At 40.0% G+C, this 15,605-nt stretch overlaps 1 protein-coding gene across 3 annotated transcripts in view; it reads right to left on the bottom strand.

Annotated features, from left to right (window-relative positions):
* The window catches only part of SEMA6D (semaphorin 6D), a 145,467-nt gene that overhangs the window by 59,060 nt on the left and 70,802 nt on the right, over nucleotides 1-15,605 (bottom strand). The window lies entirely within an intron of this gene.

Below are 15,605 nucleotides of genomic sequence, written 5' to 3'. Positions count from 1 at the left end.
AGATGTTAAATACTCTAAATGACAGTTCTCTGAGGGCTGTGCTGGTCTCAAGACCTCATTTAATCTAATACAATCAAACTGCAGTCATGTCTGAAAGGTGAGTCTGCTTGTTTCACAGTCAGCTTGAATTTTTCTTTTTAACAGAAAGGCTCATTTAGTAATTGTTAAACAAGTCATAAACATCCTTGCCAAACTCCATCACTTCAACAGGAATGATTGGTAAATGAAAATGGATCCAAATTACCCTCTTTGCTTCTGCAGGGCACGAAGTGCTCGGACATGGTAATAATTCTGTCTTCCCACGTCCCTCATGCACACTTACCATTTCAGAATTAAGTTTTTTCCAATGATATCTTTTCCCTCTTTGTTCAAGACTCACAGTTAGACCACCCTTCCTATTCTGTATTAGCAGTGTTCACAAAAAAAAAACTATTTCAACTTCGTTTTCTAACACTTATCTGCCTAAAGTGCACATAATGTATGTCTGAAATATAGCCATTATCCAAAGCTCTGATTGTAGCAGCAGATTACTCTTCTCTGACTCACAGAAAATTGTTTAACCCTAAAAAACTGGGTTTTAGACATAGGGGTAGTTTTTGAAACCTTAGCATTTTTAAATTTATCAAATTGTTAGAATAAACTTCTTCTCTTTAAATTAACCAAGGGTTATTATCTCATTAAAAATAATGGATCTCCAAGGGCACAGCAAGAACACGGGGGTAGCTCCTCAGCAAGTGGTCACCAAAACCACCAAAGCCCCAGAGGCTGCATCAGTTGGTCACTTGTGTTAACACCCTCTTCAATTGCTCCTCTGAAGAAGGTTAAACACTGAATTTCTGTTTCTCATTGTTATAAATATGCATTCTTAATTTCCTTTACACGTGGTATTTTTCAGAAAGCAGCCCGATATTGAGCCACTGGGCTTCCAAGTGATCAAGGCATTTTGATTTGTGGCACCCCTTTTCTTGACATCTGTAGCAAAAACCCCACTCCTTCAGTTGAACATTTGCTGTAGGCTGAGAATAAGGAGGAAAGGATGATATTTACACTGACATTTTCTAATTTGTACCACTGCCTGAATGTTTGGCTTTCACAGGATTACTCCTAGAGGATCTATTTAGGGTTAGTTCTGGTCTGGTCTTTTTATGTTTTATTTACCCTGTTCCTGTTTATTGTTTGCAAAATACACTGAGCGTGGACTCTCCAAGGGTCATTTTCCATTGCTGCCCTCTGCTGCATTATCAGCAATCTGTTCTCCAGCATGTGCAGAAACCAGGCAAGATTCAAGGGCATAAAGAGAAATTTCTGAACAGTTTGTGGTCACAGTTTTCTTCAGTCATGTGGCCCTGGAATAATCTTGTAGGAACCATCCCACTCCTTTCCCTGTTATCAGGCTCTTGTTTCTGTGGTTTCTGTCTGGGTATCATCATTCTTTCCTGGACATCAGTGTCTGACATAGGATACCACCCCTTCAGCCTGGCCTGAATTGGTGACGTGCAGCCTGTGGCCATGCCCACAAGTAGCACTGAAATTCAGCATGGAGCATATAGAGATCTACTTTCATTTCATTTGACTTTCCATCATGAAGAGCACTGAGAACCTCTTACCATAAGCACTAACAAGGTTTCTTCTTGAATTACTGAGCTTCAGCCACACCAGGACCTGGCAGATTTCCAGCACAACCTATGAACTGGCTGAAGCTGAGTAAACAAATTTAGCTTCTCTTTCTGCTGGTGAACAGTTTACTGCTTGCCTTGCTTCATTCATAATTCAAAATCTTTTGGCAAAGCGTTTCAGCAAATAATCCTATACTTGTCTGTGGTGAGTATTCAGCAGGTCTTTGGGATATTCAAGTCTCAAGAGATGTAAACAATTTTTCATGGAAGCAGAGGCTTCCATCCTTTTCTTTTGACTAGATGACAATTAGTCCTAGTATTAAGCTTGCCTAATTCAGCATTCCACAGAAGTTTCTGTGTGCCTTTTTGTGTGGTAATGAGATTTTTTTTTTTTCTTAGAACCAATGGCAATTGCACAAAGATTTAACTGAAAAATTGAGTCACACAGAGGAAGACAGGTTTGTGGCCTAAAGGTCTTTCCTTGAGTAAGGTTTCAGTTTAGCTGCTCAGTGTAACCCTCAGCAGAGAAGAAAATTACTCATATTTTCTTTTCTCCAGCTGAAGCCACTTCCTCACTACATAAACATAAATCTTGTTGCCAAAAGATAGGGCTAAACATCCTACTGACAGAAGCTAGGACTGACTGGACAAGCACAATTCAGTGCCAATGTCATGCTCTGCAGTGACAGACGTGGTGCACGGGAAGGCCAGGGAGGTGCCAGACTCCCATCCCCAGCACGCATGGAAAACCTGGAGCCAGGAGCCACCATCACCTCTCCTTCCCCCTGCACCTGCTGGATAAGCAGCTCCAGTGCAAGGACTGCTTTGGCTCTTCCCAGGCCCCTGCCTTGTCTTCTCCTTTCTCTTACAGAAGCTACAATATGAATGTGTTATAATAGGATAACAACTAAACACAGCTTGCTGCCTGCTTTTCATTGTATAATGCAGTGATTGTCTTGTAATAAGGTTTTATTTATATTAATTTTAATATTATACTATTAAATATTTATTAATATCAATACCCTAAGAGCACCCTTCCCCAAAGGTGCATTCCACTTAAATATTCCTAGCTTGTCACTGTTTCCTTAATGCAAAGAGCCTGTCATTGGTCAAAGCAATTACTCTGAATTTCTCAACTTCACCAGTGAAACAGGGAACAACCCACTCAGCTCTGTTCTACCTGAATTTTGCTTAAGACAAGCTGGATGAAGTACAGCTGGTGCAGAAGGCCATCTCAACTGCTTAAGCTGCATTTGTGTGTCATTTCAAGTTTATTTCAAAGACAAATATAGTTCTTAAATGATAGAGGCTTTGTGATGGTCACCTATAGATGCTATCTCTCTTGAGTAAACTCATGTGGATAACTGTGTAAGGGAAGACAGAAGACACTAGAATGCTGTCAGAAGACTTTTTAAAAACAAGCTTTGGAAACTAATGAAAGTATTAAAAGCAATTATCCAAATGTTTCTATATTTGCTGAGCTGTAAAGTTAGCTGAAAGATTCGTATAAAACTCTAGCAAAGCTTTAGAAATGTTTTAATGACATATAAACCAAGAAATTTTCACATTATCACAATCCAGATGGTGCAATATGCTTTGGAACATGGTGGTAGTAGTTCACCACAAGACACTAACATCCATCCTGGCTCTGCACCATCTGCATTCATGAAACTCAAGTAGACCTCTAATTCTGACTCACTAACCTGCTGCCAGGCATCCATGCTTACAGCAAATTGTACAAAATCATCAAATGTGTTCAGAAAAGTCTTTTCTGCTTCCTGAAAAGATTCTGTAAATATCATAATGCCTACAATGAATCAAGAGCAAAAAGCCACACTGCACATGACCAAGATGATCTAGAATTCTAGATGATCTTGAGTTACAGGTAAACCTGATTAAACATAGCATTAAACTCATAGTAACCCCAGGTCCAATTCTTGCCCCAGATACATGTAATTAACTGGTTTCATACATCTGCACACACACATGCAACTGACAGGCAGCTGATTGCTGGCTGGGGACCTGGGAACTGGACCTGTCCCTGTGCTGATATCCATTTGAGAGCTGGAGGACAAGAAACTAAATGAACTGATTAGGTTTTGAGATGTGCCTTGGAAATGGACTCTGACCTGAATTCACTGCTCTCTGCTTAAGATTATTTTTCTTACCCTGCCAGCCTACCATGGACAATCAGCAAATACAATAATTCAAACACCCTCCTTTTCACTCTAAGGGTAGATTTACACAAACCTCCTCAATCTTAAACAGAAAAGAAATGCTTCAGCAATAATGATGATACTATTTAAACAAGAATAGTAAAAACTTTACAGCATCCACAAGAGCTTCTTCGAGTAGGAAATTAAATTCACAGACCGAGTATTTCTTTAAAATTGAGTCCTTTTGCTGTGTTAACATTTTTCCTTCTGTGCTGTTGCAACCACTCTCCCACTTCTTTATCTGACTGATATGGTAATAACAGGTCCTAGGGCCATATGTTCAAATACATTAGAATTCATGATGACTTTGTTCTAATTTCTTAGCTCTTATTAAGGCTGACAATCTTTAGGGAGAATGAGCTTTTCTAGCACAACTTCCTTAACACTGTAAAAGCTCAATATACACAAATGCCATGTCTGACTCTGTGTATTGACTCTAGGCCTGATCCTGTCCACACCCACCTCTGGGCTTATTGGGAACAGTTGCTTTGCTTTCAAAGGGAATAACCTGGCAAGGAAATTCACTGGTATAGCCACGAATTTCAAGGAGAAGGCCCTAGATACCTGTAGATATGAGTGAAAAACAAAACCTGGGCTAGAGATAACATCACAGAGCAAGCTGACACGTGAATTTTGAAAGCAAGAGATTAACCTGGGCTCGACCATGCCTGGCTGCAGACAAATTACCCCAGGCAGTGCCCTTGGTCACAGCCCTGTGGGCAGCCTGGCTGAGACCTTACGACTTCAAAATGTGCCTCTCCAGAGTGATGCTGAAGTTGATGGAAACCTTAGCAGTGCCTGCATGTTAACGAGAGGAGGTTGAGAACGTTTTCAAGCTACATAAAATTTACAAATGTGAAGTTTCAGAGGGAATTAAACTATTTTAAAAGTCAGAGCATGTTTGAAAATAGTTTGGCCAAATGAGTAAAAACAGAGAGGTATAAATGCCATTCATTGACATTTTCTAGATGAAATATTTTGACTTCTTGTTCCAAAATTACATTGCATTTTGAAACTGACAGACCCTTTTGGGTTTGGGATGAAAAAACACTAAAAAGTCTCTTGGAAAATAAAGTTCTTTGTCTCAGGTCAGGCAAAATGTTTTGCATCAACTGAGACAGACATTTAAATTTATTTCTTCCAGGCTAGACAAAAACAGAAAAATTCAGCTCTAATCTTGACACATTCTGGTAAATGTATAAAACTGAACAATTGTTTCCAAATATGTAGACTGTTGGGAAAAGCAGCATCGTTGCTTCAGCTTTCAACCAAAGATGTAGTTGTTGAACTGGGTTGCTTGAAAAGCACCCATTATTCAGTATTATTAAAGGTCTTTCCAATTAACAAAACAGCTGTGTTTAGGATTACAAAAAACAACCACAGACTTCCTTAGAGCTTGTCTAGCTATAAATCTGCCATTAGACATGCAAAGATTTTCACCTCTCCTCACAGAAGACGTTCCAAGGTTCTCCTGGCCAGCCTTCAGGACACAGGGTCTCCTTTTATGAAGTTAAACTACTTTAGTCTGTGACCTTTCAGATTAAGTGTTTGGGGATTTTCTTCTCACGCATATTTTTAATCCGTTATCCAATTTGTGCAATTGTTTTAGAACAACTGTGCTTGTGAAATGCACTTTGTAGAGCTTGAAAAAAAAAAAGAAATAAGTGCTAAGGAAGGCTTCTTATTTATACAACAAGGCTGTGTATTACATTTGCATAATATGATATCAGAAGAAATAAATGGCAGCAGAAGTAAAGGAGGGAAGTGCTAATGAGCTCTGCAAGAACAGAGAAAGACAGTATTTTTTCACAAAGGCTATGGATCTACATCTTGGGAGAAAGGAAAGTCATAGAATTTTTCTCTAATGAAAACCTAAACAAAGAGATATTGGCTCACATTTCTCCGCCCTCCCCTTCCCTCCCCTTATTTGTTAAGATGTTTACAGATCTAATTCTGAATATTAATAAAACATGCATACTAAGCTGTACTGCCAGAAAACATGCCCAGTGGAGCATGGTATTGCAGAGGCAGTGGAATGTGCTAGCTGTGCTCCACTGATATTAAGTACAACAGTGAATGCACCTGAAAAAGTCTGGGATGCAGGTGCATCTGCCAACACTCAGGCATGAGAAAATTGCTTCACTGAATGGGGTTAGCCCATGTCAAGCAAAGGGAACCTAAAGCAGAGGAAATACAGTCAGGTGGAACTGACCTGTTCTAGAGATCTCTAAAAGACAGTGGTTGAAGGACAACAGGTTCAGCTCTCTGTTGTCACACCCTTTACATGGGATTATTCCATCCAATCTATCACTGTGCTGTGTACAGTATTTGAAAAAGGGATCAAGTTCATGCCTCTATTTTCTCTATCTGGAAGAGGATACTCGGACGTGCTAAGCGTGCCTCAAGTCCTGTTTAAGTCAACATGGGTCTTACTGTTGGCTTCCAAGGGAGAAGAGTGAGCTCCTATGCTTTAGCAGCTCCCCATCCTTCTCTTGCAAGATTTATCAGTGTTCCACAAAGACTTCAAGACTCACTGAGTGATGCTGCAGCAATACAGCAGAGGGCTGAACAGGGGAGAGGAAAGACTGCAGCTTATAGTTGACAGTGAGCACACTTCTAGGGTGTCTTTCTTATTAGAAGTCTATATGCAAGTGTAGAAAACCAAAGAGACTTGAACAGACATTAAAACACACCTACTCATTAATGCCAGCTGCTAGTTTTGCTGCTCAGAGAAAAGCTAGAAAATAGTTCTTAAAAAACCCAAACAGCTACCACCACCACACTGTTCCACAGCAAGTTTTTTCTTGGACATACAGGTTCACTAAGAAACAAAACCAAACCAAAGCCCAAGCCAACCAGATGTCCTTTCGATTTGTTGCCCTTTTACAATACCTTGCATTATTGATGGGACCTTGCCTCACAATTTTATTTATTTTTTTACATTTTACTTTTTTGACATTATGCAGAGAGGAACACGTAGTGCAGTCACTGCATCTGGAGGATAATTTTATATTCTGCTCAGGATAAGGTACATATGTAGTGCTTTAGTGAGGACTGAAAGATGCCATGGGTTTTGGTTGTGTTACAATGTACTGAATAAACTGATACCTCTGTTCATGGAAAGGTAAATTTCCCCATGGCCAGTGTGATCCAAAAAAATTCTCTAAGGAATCAATTACAACTGCCTTCCTAGTAGTTTTTTGCCCTACTATCACTGAGGTCTGGGATGCAGTTAAGATAAATTTTAGTAAGATCTGCCACTTTCTTCTGGCTTCTCCTGGTGACACTTTAGAAAGAAACTTCTTAAAACATGTTAGACCTGATGGTGAACTATTTTTGAACTTTCCAGCTTCACAGTTTACATTTGTAACTCTCATTGCTAACACTGTCATAGTGGCCATTTTGCATATTTTAGAGTGTTGCTAAGATCAAGTCAGATCTAGACAAAACTGTGTGAAAAAAACAGTATATTGCTGTTCTGATCAAAGCCTTCTGTCAAGTCATACTCTTAGAATCCAGGAAAAATTCTGAGAACGGAAAACTCCCTCAAAATCTGTTTTTTCCTAAAAAGCTGGAAGCACAGAAATGCAACACTGAAACCTTTGCCCTACCATAGTAATACTGTGGGGTCCTCTGAAGCAAGCAAGTGTCAAATCTTGCTGCTCACTTACAGCTTCATCTTTTGTTTTTAAAGTCAGGCAGCCTGGTTGCACTGTATTTTAACAGTCCAGCTTGGGCTGGGAGAAGTGCCTGACATAAAGAATGTGAAAGTCTTCTGTATTATTGAAAATCTGCTCTAAACCCACAGAAGAGTACTCTATACCTCAAGGGGTCCAGTGAACTCACTACAGACACCCCGAAGAGAGAGTTACCTTGTTACACAAAATTTCACAACAGTGACCTAAATCTGGAGTGCCAACAACCAGGAAGGCAGCAAGGCAATGGTTTGTACAGCAGGACCTACAGTAGTGGCTTAGTCAAGCTGCATACAGGGAAGTTTTCAGCTATCTTCAGGTTACAGCACAAAAAGGAAACTATTTTACTGCAGTATAGTGGAGGAAGTTGTACTCGTGTAACTGAAATTCTGTAAAATAATTGGTTTTTGAAGGGACATCTGAATATTTCCTCTCTTTGTCTGAACTGAGAAGTTTCCTGGCTTTTATTTTTGGTCCAAGATGAAGACCTGCACTTTAGGACTCTAGCCTTCACACCGAGGTCTGTCTTCCTCTTTAAATGATTTAAATGATACACTGTGCTGTACCTCTTACGAGTACCTAAAAGCATCTCTAAGAAATCAGTGTGTGGGGAGGGAGAGAAGAGAGAGTTTGTATCTGTCCATGGACTGGACCAGACCCTGCTCTCAGCCACACAACAAGACTGAAAGGATTCCATGTTGGTGAAGCATCCCGTGGGCATGCACAGCTTCCCTAAGGCTGCAGCAGGACACAGAGACCCCGGGCCTGCTGCTCAGCTGACCTGACACGCTGCTGCATCTCAGTGCTATTGAGTAAGGCAGGGCTGACACACAAACCAGAACCCACAGAGGTCTGAGGTCTGCTGGCATGGCCCTGCAGCTGAACTGGGAGAGACCTTTGCTAGGAAAGACCCAAGGCTACAGACCTGATGGACCTGGGGCTTCCTGCACCACCTCTCTCACAGGACACAGCAGACGTGCCCTCCAGCAGGCAATGCCTCTTGCTCTGCACTGTATTATCCTTGGGAGCACCAGGTGAATCCCTCATCTCTACATCAGAAAGTCATCCTGCCCTTTTCTACATCCACCTCATTTATGAAAGGGTTTGGTTTGCATTTTCCTTGCTTGCCTTGCAAGGTACATTTACCAGTTTCAGTCCTGAGAAGGAAGTGAAATTAGATTTTGCTTTCAGTTTCCTAATCCATAATCCACAGTGTTGCCTACTCTTTCAAGCCCTAGTGTTTTGGGCAATCAAAAAGTATCAAAAACGATACAAAAACTCTTATGCAGCAATCTGGGTTTAGCCAGAAAGCTTGTGAACTCTGGCTCAGCAGAGCTGGTTATCCTGGTTAACTGGATTGATGGTGACAGCTGTAATTAATAGAGATGAGATTGCCTGTACTGTAATTACACTTCAATCTTCAGTGTGAGCTGGACTGTAGAGTGCAGACTGCAGATTCTCCCAATTACAGTCAGGTTATGGAGAGCATAACACTTCTGTGCTAATCATGTTTGTTATTATATATAGTAAAAAACCACAGTAGCAACTAAAAAAATTGTTAATCTGAAGCAGCTTTGTCGATTCGAAGGCATTAATCCACCAAGCTTCACTGCTTCATGGTTTTTCAAGATTACCACACTACAGAAACACAAAGATTTTTTTTTTTAACCTAAATAGTTACTATCTATTCAGCACATTTGCAACTGTCATTACTTGCTCCAATATTCTTATGCAGAACATTAATAAAATAACAGTGTTTATAAGAAAAATCACTCCTTTCAAAAACATGCATTAAATATTGGAAAAAATCTTTAATATTTTAAAAGTCTAATGTCATATGTTAACATACTGTATGCCTGTAAAAATTTGTTGAAGGAACAAGTTCCATCTGGCCTTTTGCAAGACATCAAAATGAACACAGCTTAAAGAAAGGAAGTGTAACTGACTCAGAAAGGATGCTGAAACATTTTCTTTCTACTGAAAGTAGAAACTACTGAAGATGGTATTCTAATTTGCTTCCCTGAATGCTCAGTCTTCTCTGGTCACAGACTCTTGTTTTGGCTCTCCTTGCAGGCTCCAAAGAGGGAGGATTTTATATTTCTTTAATTAGCTTTAAAAATGTTATTGCTGGTTTGAAACCCCATCTCCATGTAGGTATTAACTTATTCTGTTTCCCAGGACGGCCACTTCACCTTGGTTTTATGCAGCTCTTACTCCAATTTTGGTTATTTTTCAGCACTGATTTAGAAATATCCCTGATCCATACTTGGGGGAGAGGGGAATGAATCAATATATCTTTTTATCTTTTTCTCTTATTTTCTTTTCTTTCTTCTTTTTTTTTTTTTTTTTTTTTTTTTTAACTCCTGAGGCTCAACTATGTCTGATGTATTAAAGACCATGTAGGTTTAATGAAATCCATTTATGATTTTATGAGTAAAATCTGTCTCTGAGCACCACTTAAACTCACACATATGCCATCACAACAGAACTGAAGTGGGATGTTAGTGGGGAAGAGATCTTCCTCCCGCTCTTTGCAGGGGGGTGAATTTGAGTTTCTAGAATCAAAATCTGCAGTTTTGGTTCATGCAGCCATCACCTTCTCCTCTGCAAGTGCCAAGTGATGCCACTGCTCAGAAAGCAAGCACCATCTGCACTGCCTTGCAGTGGGAAGGCAGAGTGGTCCTTGCAGGAGGCTGCTCTCTTGCCACTCCTCTCCTGTACGGAGCAGAACAGGGGGACAGTGGGCAAAGCTCTGGCTCATCCCAGCAAGGTCCAGGGCACAGGGAGGCCGTGGCAGGAGAAGGGCAGGTGCACAGCACCCTCACTCCATTAGACTCACTGAGTCTTGAGAAATAAATTGCTTCCTGCATCATCACACATCCCTGGAGCCACTGAACTGCCTTTTGGGGCCAGTGGCAAACCCACAAACTGTTCCGAAATTTCAGGGAGATAATCTATTTTTTAATCTCATGAGTCAGAATTTTCTAAAAAATGTAGCACTTGAAACATTGCTTGGGTGTTAGTATTATAGCAATCCTCAGCACAATTTCACTGTTTCAAATAGATAATAAAAGTAAATGTTTGACTATCAAATATTCTGGAAAAAAATTATTTCTAATTACGGCCACTTTCACTCATTTTTCTGTGTATAACTTGAAATTACCTTTTTTAACAGTTTGACTCTAAATATAAAGCACCGTGGAAAAATTTTGAATTAAAATTACCGTTATCTTATCACACACTGCTACCGAGCCTTTCAGCAATGGAAGCTATTGAGGATGGACAATTTATTTAAGCTATGATTTCCCTAATGTTACAAATAGGTTCATTAACTGTTGTCTGTTTTGAAAAGTTTGGTATTGTGTTTCAAAATGAGCCTGTGAAAACCTGATTAGAAGAAAATGTCTGAGCATACATTCAACCTTAAGTATGTGATTCCCTTGAAAAAAATTACTCTACTTGCACACTCGAAGGTAAGCATGTGCTTACTGCTTTGTTGTGCTGGGGCCTCAGACATTTCCAGAGATTTTAATACCACATTTGCAAACCAGATGGTAGTGCCTCACTTTAGTAACAATGGAGCAAAGTGTCCTTCGTTTATACTTTAATCTCAGAAAATGAGATCAAGACATTTTCAGCAACTGGTTGATTGATACTTTGTGAAAGCCGAACAACCTTGCTAATTAGGCAGTCCTGCCGGAGTGTCTGAAGTGCACCGCAAACCATAATTAAAATATAACCTTACAGTGATGTGTGCAGGCAACCTGCCTTCACCCCCCTGAAGAACGGGCTCTCCTGAAGGTGCTCGGCAGCGTTAGAGGGGCAGACAAAAGGGCCCTGCCATGTGATCCAGCTACAGAGGTTACCAGCTTTCCGTTTCATAAAAGGATTAATCAGACTGGAAAACCAAAGACAAAAACCGGCTTTCTCCAGCTAAAGATCTGAGTATTCAGCAGCTACATTCCGTTTTATTTGTTTGCATTCCCGGTTCACAAACACAAACAAAACAAGTAACTTTGTGGACTCCAGAAGGCTCCCATTAATGCTTTGTGGAGAGAACCTTTTTGTCACAGCAGAAAGACACGGATGGCTGATGAAAGTTTCTCATCTGCACTGGCCCAAGGCGATGAATATTCAAGAGGTGCTTTACCTTACCAAGGGGACAAAACCTTCAAGGAAATTGGAAAGCGGAAAGGAGAGGGAAGAGGGTCAAGTTCATGTAACAACTTATGCTGCGGAGGTTGAATTTGTTGAGACTGTCCTGAAATTACTTCATTACTGCTGCAGTGAGAACTGCAATGGGAAACTTCAGCAAATCGACTTCTTAAGATAAGTTTTCCACAGCTCCTTAGTAACTTGCTTGGTTTGCAGATCACATTCCGTATTTTCAACTCGCTCAGCAAGCTTAGAACAAAGCTCACAGATGGATGTGCTATTTTGATGCCATTAAGTGTATATTTAGATACACTCTAATTACACTTTTGGACTTAGTAGAGAAATGTTTAGTTTAAAATAATATTGAGACAATCGATGTTTCCATAGTTTTAATTATTGTCAAAATTTCCATCCACTTTCTGAGCTCTGGAGGTTGATTTTTTTCTTCATACAGACACACTGTGTGCAACGTAAAATATCCTTCTGGGACATAGTAAATGTGATGTAAGAAAACCATTTCAGTCAAAACTCTAAATACTGGGTAAGCCAGAAAGTGTTAAAATAGCTGTGACTGCCTATTTGTGGCTAAGATTAATTCAGAAAATCTTTCTCTACAACAATCACAGTGTCCCTGTAGGTAATATTGTTTCTAATTCATTACATATTAGCATTCAAAACACACTTTATTTCAAAAACTGCAAAACCAAAACAATGGAAGCTTGTTAAAACCCTCTTATTTATTTTAAAATGGTAAAGAATGTGTCTTAAGTTATACAAAATTACCATATTTTTATTGGTTCTATGTTCTGGGAGGAAATGTGTATGCAATTACAGTATCTCTTCCACATCCTTCTGCTGAGTTTATAGTAAGAATAAATCGTTGTTAATCAGGTACAGCCTTGCATTTGCTCATAACCACAACAGCAATACGTATGCCTGGAGTGTCCTGCTGTTTGTTATTGGATTTTGCCTAATTCATATAGTATTTCATGTTTTGCTACTGATGACATAAAGCTTTCAGTCTTGCATATACTAAGTACAACCACGGTATTAAAATGACCAAAGTTCCAAAATCTTGCTGATTATCTTAATGTACTTATAGATCAATGTGTCTGCACAGTTTATTGGGGGCAGGGGGAGAAATGTTACGTAAATGGTAACAGATATTAGGTGTGTCTCCTGATAAAAGAGCAACATGTGCTCAAAAGGGAAAAGCATATTCTTATTTACAGTTTGACATACGTGGATGTTTTACTCTCAATTTTCAAGTGCAGATTTTTAAAATCTTATTTACAGTTTGACATTTGTGGTTTTTTTACTCTCAATTTTCAAGTGTAGATTTTTTGAATTAACCTTGCATTCAGTGAGGAAAATTCCCTTAGGCTCTATCTCTTCTGAGGCTGACTCACCTTTTGGTTATTTTTTTTTTCCCCGTGTCCTTGCCTTTCCACTCTTTCTGATTGTTCTAGTAGTCTGCACACTTGAAAAGTCCATCTTTTTAAAAATCAAAACTAAAATGCATGATTTAAATTCTCCGCTCATACAGTTACCAGATGCCTTTCAGTTATTAAAACAAAGCAAATGAGGTATTCTTTGAATCCAGACAACGTGAGCAGCTAGGCCATCACCAGGTGAGAGCTGCTCTAGCTCTTGGGTAGGTAGTGTGAAGGACACGACCACCTTTCCATGGTCTACAAGATGAGGAGTCCTGGTTTTAATTATTCATTACTTGGATATATCCTGGGAGATTACTCATGACTGTGATTTGCCACAAAGCTGTCTGGATAAAATGTATCACTACCACTAAGACTGTTCCACCAACTCAAAAAAAGACTTGTGGTCTGTCGTAGGGGTATGGGCAATAGTAATGGAACTGAAGATCTGACTTGATGCACATCTTGATTTTGCTTGAATAGATACAGAATCAAACTCCTTGGGGCCCAATAGCTCCTGAGACGAGGGGGAGGCATCAAATCTCTCCCATTCAGTTTCAGAGGCACTCACTCTCCTGTGTGTATGGATGCACTCAAAACACAAACCACCTCGCTGCACAGAAACACCAGGAGAAGAGAAAACAATTTTCTACTGGCTTAATTTGCACATCTACATTTTTAAAAGGATAAGTTTAGATTAAGAATTAATATTTCAATTGGTTGATTTGCAGGGAGTTCTGTGTGGTATTTAGATGTTAATTACTGCACAATTAGAGAGCTAAGGTCAGACATCTTTCTGTAAAGGAGCACAGAAATATACAGTGTTAAAACAGCAAAATTACCCACACATGCAGATATGGGAAGGTTTTCAAAAAGGCTGCCACACATGGGTCTCTGCAGTCCAGAGGCCAAACTTTGCTCTTGTTAATTATACTTAAGTCAAAGGGAACAAAATGTGACCATAACGAGTACAGAGCAGAGCAAGGCAGGTTACCTCCTTCCTCACACTGGGAGCCAGCATGCACACATTTGGCTTTTTGGCACTTACTGCTCTCTTGCACTCTTTTCTCTGGCCAAACACTACATGTGCCCATTCAACATTTTTCATTAACCACCACACAATAGATCTGCATGTTTCTTACTCAGACATTCAAGGAAAGAGTACTACTGCCTTAATAAAAAGTGTATCTACTGTGTCTTACATCATGCTCTGAAATATGGATAGGGAAGAAAGATTCCTAGGTTTAGGAATGCCTGGTGCACAGGCAGAGCACAATTTGTTTTATAACCACTACATCTTATGATCAGAACATTTGCAAACCCAGGCTACTGGAAATGCAAAGATTTTTATTCTTCAGTGCATAGCAAAGAGGTAATTTGGGTTCTTCTCTAGTTTGAAACATCTAAAATCTGCCCTGCACATGAGAACAGGTCGTGTTTCCTTCCCCCAAGGTGCTACTTTTTCATGTTCACTGCTGCTGAAATGATATCTAAATTGGAAAACTTATTTAGGAAGAAATACATGCTTTTGTCTTCAGCCAAGAAAACAGTGCCTGAATGGAAAATAACCAGTAAGACCTGCAGAAAGGAACATGGTCCCATGCCCACTGCTTCTCAGTGGACACAGGCAGCAGCACCTGGGGCAGGTCTGGTGTCAGCCCTTGCCAGGAGTCCTCCTCCTGCTCCTCCTGCTCCTGCCCCAGCTTCCTGAGTACTGGTGGGAGAGGAATCAAGGTCTTCCTGCAGCCCAAGTAATGAAGAGACCTTGTCCTGAATAACAGGATTAGCTTCACTGCTCAAATGAATGGTGTCCTGCTCTATTCAGCTGTGACCAGAGCAACATTCATCAGCAACTGCAAAACACCTTCTTTGTCTGCCTGGGGAAGGAAAAGATCAGCCTAAGTGGAACTTTTCCCTAGTAACTAGGGAAATTGTCCCATGTACAGCTTGGAAAGTTGAGGGAAAAATACTAATTTTTGTTTCCCAATATCTCCTTTTGCAGGGGAGGGAGGGCATTTCCATAACCCTTGCCTGAAAAAAACACCACCTGGAAAGTATTTTTTTTCCTTTTAAAAAATAAGAATGCAAAGCTGCTGGTCTGACCAGGTGAAAATGCTGTTTAATTAAAACATAGGAAAAGGAGTAGCATCAATAGAAGATAGACAAAAGTTTTTCCAGAATTCATGGCTTCCTGAAGTTTTGAAAATATGATCACCTCATACATGAGGGCAACAATACTTCTTTTGATTCACACCAACTCATCACGAACCAGCCTATTTTTGTAAGTAATTTCTTCTGAACAGAAAGTATGCAAAATTAATTCAAGAGCACCTTAAAATACTCATGGAGGCAACCGAACAAAACTCAACAGCTGCTGACAGATTCCCCTAGACCTGGCAGCAAAAAGGAACACTGGCTCCTCACTCAGCTCTGGCAGTACTGATCCCTCCGTGCAGGTTCCACACACTGTGACAAACTTCCCATTGCCTT

This window comes from Heliangelus exortis, chromosome 11, assembly GCF_036169615.1.
Source record: "Heliangelus exortis chromosome 11, bHelExo1.hap1, whole genome shotgun sequence".
NCBI classification, from domain to species: domain Eukaryota; kingdom Metazoa; phylum Chordata; class Aves; order Apodiformes; family Trochilidae; genus Heliangelus; species Heliangelus exortis.
Note: the sequence above shows the minus strand (reverse complement) of the source record. Positions and strands in the feature narration are given on the sequence as shown.